Source organism: Phoca vitulina, unplaced genomic scaffold, assembly GCF_004348235.1.
Source record: "Phoca vitulina isolate PV1807 unplaced genomic scaffold, GSC_HSeal_1.0 scaffold3, whole genome shotgun sequence".
Classification (NCBI taxonomy): domain Eukaryota; kingdom Metazoa; phylum Chordata; class Mammalia; order Carnivora; family Phocidae; genus Phoca; species Phoca vitulina.
This window is the reverse complement of record NW_022589706.1, coordinates 5,604,419-5,613,585: the sequence shown is the minus strand read 5'-3', so window position 1 is coordinate 5,613,585 and position 9,167 is coordinate 5,604,419. Positions and strand designations below refer to the sequence as shown.

General features: G+C 38.6%; 1 pseudogene; it reads left to right on the top strand.

Moving 5' to 3' along the window:
- The first annotated feature begins 2,143 nt into the window (after positions 1 to 2,143).
- LOC116628789 lies at positions 2,144 to 2,751 on the top strand (annotated as a pseudogene).
- Positions 2,752 to 9,167: the final 6,416 nt, after the last annotated feature.

Here is a 9,167-nt window from a genome sequence, read left to right as displayed (position 1 = left end):
ACCCTTTCTCCCGTTAGTAAAGCCCATTCACATTCAGGCTACTTTTCCTTCTCACCCCACTTCCTGGGAAAACAGTAAAGGACAGAAATTGTATTGACAGCTTTGGAGAAGAGAAGACTCATATGGATGAATCTTGAAATCAGATTGAATCCATAAACTCATGATGGCTGTGATATAAGGAAATTGTATTTAAACTTGGAAAATGGCTTTTTTTTCTTCTACCTGTTTTATGAACAGGAGCATAAGTTACATACAATAAAATGCAAACTTAACGTACATTTTGATGAGTTTTGACAAACATATACATTTGTGCGAATACCACCCCAGAAATGACACAGAATGCTTCCAGCATGCTACGAAGTTCTCACCTAATACCACATTCCAGGCATTTCTTGCCCCCCCTCAACACAACTATTGCTCTGATACCAGTTAGTTTCTCCTGTTCTGAAACTTCATATAAATGGAATAATATAATACTTAATCTTATTTCCTGGCTTCTATTACCCAAATATAAGGCTTATGAGATTAACTGATGTTATTATATTTATCAATAGTTCATCCCTTTTTGTGGCTGAGTAGTATTCCACTGAACGAATATGCCACACTTTTGTATCCATTCACCTGTTAGTGAACATTTAGTTTGCTTTTTGCTACTATGAATAAAGCTGTTATGAATGTTCTTTTAAATATCTGGCAGTGGACATGTATTTTCATTTCCATTTTAGGATTGCTAGTCACAGATTTGACTTGAAGACTCCTTTTATATTTTTATTTTTTAAAGATTTATTTATTTATTTGAGAGAGAGAGAGAGCACACAGGAGGGAGGAGTAGAGGGAAAGGGAGAGAGAGACTCAAGCAGACACACACGGAGCTTGGAGCCCGATCTCACGATCCTGAGATCAGGACCTGAGCTAAAATCAAGGGTCGGCCACTCAACCGACTGAGCCACCCAGGCACCCCTTGATGACTCCTTTTAGAAAAAGCTACAGTTGGAGCAGATTATTCTGAGCAGAAGGGCCTTTTTTATCCACCTTTAGCCCCTTGGTGGTCTCAGTCCAGGGTTTTGGACCCATCCCCAACCTTCAATACTCATTGAAGGTATACTTCAAGTTCCATGTTTTCTGGGATATCACAGCCAAACAGTGTAATAAAGTCAAGGCCCCTTCCTCATTCCCATTCCCTTTTAAATAATTGGGAACTGCTTTTAATATCTCAACACTTTGTAGCTAGTAAGGAGGCACACAGTAGCCATGTCTCTTTTTAGATTGAAAAGCAGTCTAGCATTTTCAGAGTAATTTCTTCCGAAACTCACCTGCCCAAGCCCGAAGTCCCTCTGGGTAGTGGCTTTGAATTCCATGGGTGACCACTTTGCATATATTTTGCACTCATAATGAAAATGCACCCAGGTTTTGACATTCCACATTCTGGGAGGATTCTGAGTGCCTCCTGCTTTTTCTGAGCTATAGGAAGGGATGTGTTAATAAGACCGTATTTAAAATTCACCCCAGTGGTTCTTCAACATCCTTGCTGAGAAAGATGTACTGAGATGTTTGCTATAATCCACACTAAGACCCATCTAAAGATTTAAGAACTTTGTTACAGTGGAGAATGATTTATTGGAGGACGGTAGTCTGGCTGTGGGATCACCAGAGCACCTGCTTTAGCCCACAGGGTGGTAAGCCTGTTGTCAGCACTCTGATGCTGCCACACGCAGATTATGCCCGAAGCGCTCACACATTTCTGATATTTCTGGGGATGCCACATCTCTAGCTGATTTAATCTCATCAGCTTATTTTTTTTTTTCTTTCCGAGATGAGCTCATGCGCAGGGGACACCATTTAAACATGATTGTTTCATCTCCTGATTTTATTATTTTATTTTATTTTATTTTTATATTATTTTTTTTTATTTTTATTTTTTGGTTTTGGTCCCAATGTTATATGATTTCCCAGCCACTTTCTGGACTTTTTCTAACCAAATAGGCATGGAGTATCATGCCCATTTTACAGATGGTAAGAATGAAACAGATCAAGTGGCTTGACACATCGCATTATAAATCAGGCCACTTTCCTTTTCCTGTCTGTGTCAGGACAGAGCATGGTGCACGCTGACTGATTGTGACGCCCCGGCTGTGTCCTCAGGATGACCGAGTGGGTGATGGTTGCACCTGCAGTCACGGAGACCTCTGACATCATGCTCTTTGGGAAGTGGAGCATCGATGATGTGCAGATCAATGACATTTCCTTGCAGGATTACATAGTGGTGAAGGAGAAGTATGCCAAGTACCTGACCCACCGTGCAGGGCGCTCTGCCGCCAAGCGCTTCGACAAGGCACAGTGCCCCACTGTGGAGCGCCTCACCAACACAGTGATGATGCACCGCCTTAAAAATGGCAAGCAGCTCATGACCATGCGCACTGCCAAGCATGCCTTTGAGATCATCCATCTGCTCACTGGTGAGAACCTCGCAGGTCCTGGTCCATGCCATTATTAATAGTGGTTCTGGGAGAACTCAACCGGCATTGGGTGATCCCAAACAGGGAGGGGTCAGGCCATCGACGTGTCCCCACTACGCCGTGTGAATCAGGCTGTTCAGCTGCTGCGCACAGGTGCTGGTGGGGTCGCCTTCTGGAACATCAAGACCACAGCCGAGTATCCAGCAGGTGAGCTTATCATGCAGCCAAAGGCTCTTCCAATTCCTGTGCTATGAAGAAGGATGAGCTGGGAAGTATAGCCAAGTTCAAGCTTTGATCGCCTGGACTGTGGCCCCAATAAACCTGTTTGCCTTTGGGGGCAACCTCACACGTACACATAATATATATATATATATATATATATATATATATATATATATATAACCCATGTATATATATATATATAAATGAATATTATATATATAATATATATAATGCCACTTTAAGCATTTCCAGCCTCACCCCAGTACCCCAGTCTGGGTGCAAGCAGCAACTTGTCTCTGTTCTGAGAGAAATCTCTAGAATAATTCTCAATTTTTTGTAAAAGAGATTTCAGCCAAGAATCTGAAAAATAAGAGAAGCCTGGTAAATGGGTCAGACCAGTAACAATTATTTAGTTGTGCATCAGCCTTTCCCATCCCCCTTCCCCCAATATAGCTTGAGGGCCTTGAGGGGAGGAATTAAGATTTACTCTTTTATAATAGTTCCTGAACCTTATGCAGCACCACAATTGTGGTAAACTGGGTAAGTCTGGTCTTCTTCAACCTCTTCCCAGCACCTAGAATAAGACTAGCCATGGAGTCCTATGCATTCAAAAAATGTTGAAGGACTGGCCAGAGACACCTGAGCTCCCTCCCTCTCCAATTGCAGCTCCCTCCTTCCAAAATAGACCGAACCAGAAGGCTCTCCCTGCTCATGTCTCAAGTAAATTACTATAGGTGTTACTCTCTTTACCTACCTACCTAAGTCAATAGGAAGAAAAAAAAAATACAAGAAAAATGATAGGAATAAAAGGTGTTGTGTTTATATGATGTTTTAGATCATATAGAAGGCTCTCATAATGCAAATCTCATTTAAGCTTTCATATGTTACACATTCAGAAAGGGTTCAGTTAGGTGACTAACAAGTCATTCAGCTGGAAACTGATCCTAAGATGTCTAACTCCAAATCCAAATAATTTTCAGTCTTCCTTTCCCTGAATTATGGCTGCCTACAAATGCAGGACCATCTGTGCTGAAAATAAAATGCTCTGGATAAATGCATGGTATTTTTATCTTGTTGTTATCGGGAGGGGCCTAGTTAGCCCTGACTGAGAAAATATTTTTATTTGAAACTGCTTTTGACCTATCTTTACATATATTAAATACAACTATTGACCCATTGGAAAACCCAGAGTGGTTCTAAATAAAGATTTTCATTTTCCAGGTTGTACCATGATAGTTTGTCTTCCAGAATAAAATGACTTTTTTGGAAGCAGGGGAGAATTGATTTCTTAAATCTGACCCAGACGTCAGATTGGTGTGCTTTATTGTATGAGTCTAACTGAATGTTTTCTTAGCAGGATCTCCTGTTACTGGAACAAGGAGATTTTGCACAATTTATTCATTGAAGCAATGGGGGAAAATAGGCCAGACCACACAGCTGGCTTAGAAAACAATGTAAATGCATTTTTGTTCAGTAAACAATTGAAGAGGGAAAATAATTTCCTCCCAAGCCAACAGAAAGTGGGAAAGGACAAACATTTGCTCTTGCCAAATTCAGTGTGAATTATTTATTACCTGCTACAGAACAGGGTATGTGAATAATATTGTAAGAAGCAGCAAAGTTCTGACACCTTCTCAAGAAATAGTTTGTAAATATTTTGTAAATAATTTGTAAATAGTCAATAAATTATCGCACATCAGTCATTGCAAGGGGGTGGGTCATGGGCAGTTGTGACCATCATTATACTCTCCTAGATTCTGCATTTGGGGAGGGGGGAGATTTTTTTTTTTATTATGTTATGTTAATCACCATACATTACATCATTAGTTTTTGATGTAGTGTCCATGATTCATTGTTTGTGTATAACACCCAGTGCTCCATGCAGAACGTGCCCTCTTTAATACCCATCCCCACCAGGCTAACCCATCCCCCCACCCCCTCCCCTCTAAAACCCTCAGTTTGTATCTCAGAGTCCATAGTTTCTCATGGTTCATCTCCCCCTCTGATTTCCCCCCCTTCATTCTTCCCCTCCTGCTATCTTCTTCTTTTTTTTTTTTTTTTTTAACATATAATGTATTATTTGTTTCAGAGGTACAGGTCTGTGGTTCAACAGTCTTAACAATTCACAGCACTCACCATAGCACATACCCTCCCCAGTGTCCATCACCCAGCCACCCCATCCCTCCCACCCCCCACCACTCCAGCAACCCTCAGTTTGTTTCCTGAGATTAAGAATTTCTCATATCAGTGAGGTCATATGTTACATGTCTTTCTCTGATTGACTTATTTCGCTCAGCATAATATGGGAGGGGGAGGAATCTTAACACTTCTCAACATGCTATTAAGAAATGAGTGGACCCGAAGCCCAAAGACCTGGCTTCATTTTGTAGCTGCGTCATCTCACTGAAAATTTCTGAGCTTCCCCTCTCCTGTTATTAAGCAGGCTGAAAATATCTACTTTTTAGGGTCGTAGTGAGAATTAAGTTAGCTAATAAAAGTGAAAACTTCTGCAATGCCTGATCCATAGTATTAACACCCACAGATCATTGATCCCTAGTGACAACATTTTTTTATTTAAATATCAAAGATATCATTTTTCTGATTTAAATATGGCTGAGAAATACGTGTTTCATGTCTAGGAAGCTGATATCATAGCTGCTCCTACAGTGGACTTGAAAGGATGTAACAGTGATACATCAGTCATTCATTTATTCTTTCACTCCATCATCATTAAAAAAGATTAATTTATTGTCCACTGTGTGTATGGCACTGTACCAGACCCTGAGATATATTAGTTAACAAGGCAGACAATAAATCTACCCTCCATAGTCTACTACCTATAGGCTACCGTTGAGGGGCAGTGGGGGGGGGTGGTTGTTATACAAGAAGGGCCTTGGCTTCCTAATGTGAGAAAGATAGTTTCAATGGCCACTGTGAATAGTAAAGGATGTTCTGAAAAGGGCGTTTAAGACATGTATCCCATCATTCCAGCTTGCAGTAACAGAGTACCAGGCTGAGATAAAGAGACTGCCCAGGATATGACAGCCTTCCCTTCTGATGAGCACCTTGGTAAGCTACCATGTTAAGGAGAAGCAAGGGTTCACTGGCAATCAGATTATAAAAGTTCCACACTTAAAACAGTGTTCTTCAAGCAAAAACAAAAGAAAAGTATAAGATCTCACTTCTATTAATAATAAAGACTCTATAGCAGAAAGTAGATCCAAGAGCACAGTGATGAAGACAAACTTCAGACAAAGATAGAGTTTTAAATACATGATGCAGGGGGATTGGGGAATGATTTTGGAAAAAAAGATAAAATTACATTCATATCACACCATATACAAGAATAAACTCTAAATGGATTAGGAACCTAAATATAAAAAATGGAACCATACGTGTACTATATGGGTGAATTCCTTTTTAATTTCAGACTAGGGAAAGGCTTTCTAATTATGACTCAAAATCTAGAGGCAATAAAGAAAAGATTGATAAAACTGACTACAGAAAAATTTATAAAAATGCATAACACAAAATATCATAATTAAAATCAAGAGATAACTGAAGAAAAAGAGTAAATATTTGTAACATGTACCATATCCAAAGGTTTAAGAAGCCTAACATATAAGGAATTCTTAAAAATTTAAGGACAAAAGACAAAAATAATAGAAAAATAGGAAAAAATTTGGACAGACAATTCACAAGAACATATAAATATTGCTTTAATTTATGTAAAAAAATTTCAAATTAACTAATAGTCAAAGAAATGCAAGTTATAACAATGCTGAGTTATCATTTTTCACCTCTCGGGTTGACAAAAGACTTAAAAGTAGGAAAACAAATGGTGTTGGAATGACTAGACATCCACATGCAGAGACTGAATCTGGACACAGACCTCTACTCTTCACAAAAATGAAATCAAAGTAGATCATAAACAAATATAAAAAATACAAAACTGTAAAGCTCCTGGAGGATAACATAGGAGAAACCCCACCCAACTTTAGACATGGTGATGACTTCGTTGATACAACACTAAAGGCATGACCCATAAAAGAAACAATTGATAAGCTGGACTTCATGAAAATTCAAAATGTCTGCTCTGTGAAAGATACTACAAAGAGAATGAAAAAACAAGCCACTGACTGGGAAGAAATATTTACAAAAGACATATCTGACAAGGGACTGTTATTCAAAGTATAGATAACTCTTAAGTGAGAAAAAGAACAGCACAATTTAAAAATGGGTGAAAGACCCGAACAGACACCCCACCAAAGAAGATAGAAGATATATAGATGGCATATAAGCATATGATCTTAGGGAATTGCAAGTTAAAACAACAAAATACCACTACTCACCTATTAAAATGACCAAAATCCAAAACACTGAGAACTCCAAATACTGGCCAATGAGGATGTGGAGCAATAGAAACTCCCATTCATTGCTGGTGAGAATGCAAAATGGTACCACCACTTTGGAAGACAGTTCGGTAGTTTTTTTTGTTTGTTTTGTTTTTTGTTTTTACAAAACTAAGCATACTCATACCATATGATCCAGCAGTCATGCTTCTTGGTATTTAACCAAAGGAATTGAAAACTTGCTCCCATATAGCAACCTAAGCACAGACATTTATAGCAGCTTCATTCATAATTGCCAAAACTCAGAAGTAGCCAAGATATCCTTCAGTAGGTGAATGGATAAAAAAAAAAACCCTACATCCAGGCAATGGAATATTCTTCAATGCTAAAAAGAAGTGAGCTATCAAGCCATGAAAAGACCTGGAGGAATATTAAGTGCATATTACTAAATGAAAGAAGCAAATCTGAAGAGGCTGAAAAGACAAAACTATGGAGACAGCAAAAGGATCTGTGGTCATCAGGGGCTAGGGAAGAAGGAGGGATAAATAAGCAGAATATGGTGAATTTATAGGGCAGTGAAACTATTCTATATAATACTATAATGGCAAATACATGTCATTATATATTTGTCAAAGCTCATATGATGTACAACACCAAGGGTGAGCTCTAATGGAAACTATGGATTTTGGTTATGATGTGTCAGAGAAGGTTCATCAATTGTAGCAAATGTAGCACTCTGGTCAGGGACATTGCTCGTGGGGAAGGCCACCCACGTGTGGGGCCCGGAGTATATGAACTCTCCATTCAATTTTAGTGTGAACCTAAAACTATTCTAATAAATAAAATTGATTTTAAAAGTAGAGTAATACATCCTGTTGGTAAAACTGTGAAACAGCGTTCTCTTCAAACGTTATTGGCAGACATGCAAACTAATACAACACTTCTTGGGGGGAATTTGGCAAGACCCAACCAACTACCTACACACTTATATTCGGAGCACACAATTCCATTCCTAGGAATCTACAGCATGGAATATACATGGATATGGACAAGATTACTTATTACATCATTGTTTGTTATGAGAAAATATCAGAAATGACCTAAATACTCATTCAAAGAAGAATTATTGAAAAAAAATTCAGTACATCCACACTATGGGATAATATGTAAGTATAACAAAAAATAAAGGAAGACCTCTTTTGATTAATACGATGTGATTTTCAAAAGTTACTGTTAAATGAAAAAAGCAAAGTGCAAAGATGTATTTATAGTAAGCTACCTTTCACATAAGAAAGCAGAGGATATAAGAAAACACATGCACGTACTTTTTGCAAAAGTTAAATAGGGAGGATAAACCAAAAACTAAAGAGATTGGTCACATGCAAAGGAAAGTTAAGAACAGGCTGGACAGGAGCTTAGAGTAAGAACAAGTGATTGTATAAGGAGAGAAGGCCACTTCTCTGTGTGGACCTCCTTATGTAGCCCTTACTCTTAGGAGCATAAGACTATTTCACAAACCCCCAAAATAAATCATTAAAATCAACCAGAATGCAGGGGAATCCAAAGTGGAGTAGAAACAACACCAAATAAACTTAATCACATTACAACAAATAACAAAACCACACTGAAGGGGCTGGGGAAGCAAAGAACTGACCTAAGCAACTTCGAAAAACTGGAATTTGGACAAAATGTTTGGTAAAGCACAAGATAATAAGAACTGCACACAAATATTATAATGCAGTAAAATTGTTTCTCATACAGATGTGGGTTAGCAGTTCTAAAACTACTGTACGTGTGCAACAAGATTGTGTAAGGATTATATATTGTGCATGATGAGAACCAGATTTCTTGCAGCCACAGAACTGGGGGAGGGGTGGGCACATGGTACCTCTGTGCACTGTTCCTTCTATTTCCTATGAATCTGCAATTATTTCCAAAAAATGAGATAAAAAAGAATGACAAAGGCAGCAAGAAGCTCCAAGGACAGGGTTGAAATGTTTATTCTGATTAGTCCAAGGGGCTCTAAGGCATTTATAACCAATCACATTTGCTTTCGTAAAGAAATGCGTGTAAGTGGGAGAGCGAGTGTGTATGTGTGAGCACATACATATACACTTCTACATATGCATAGATATAT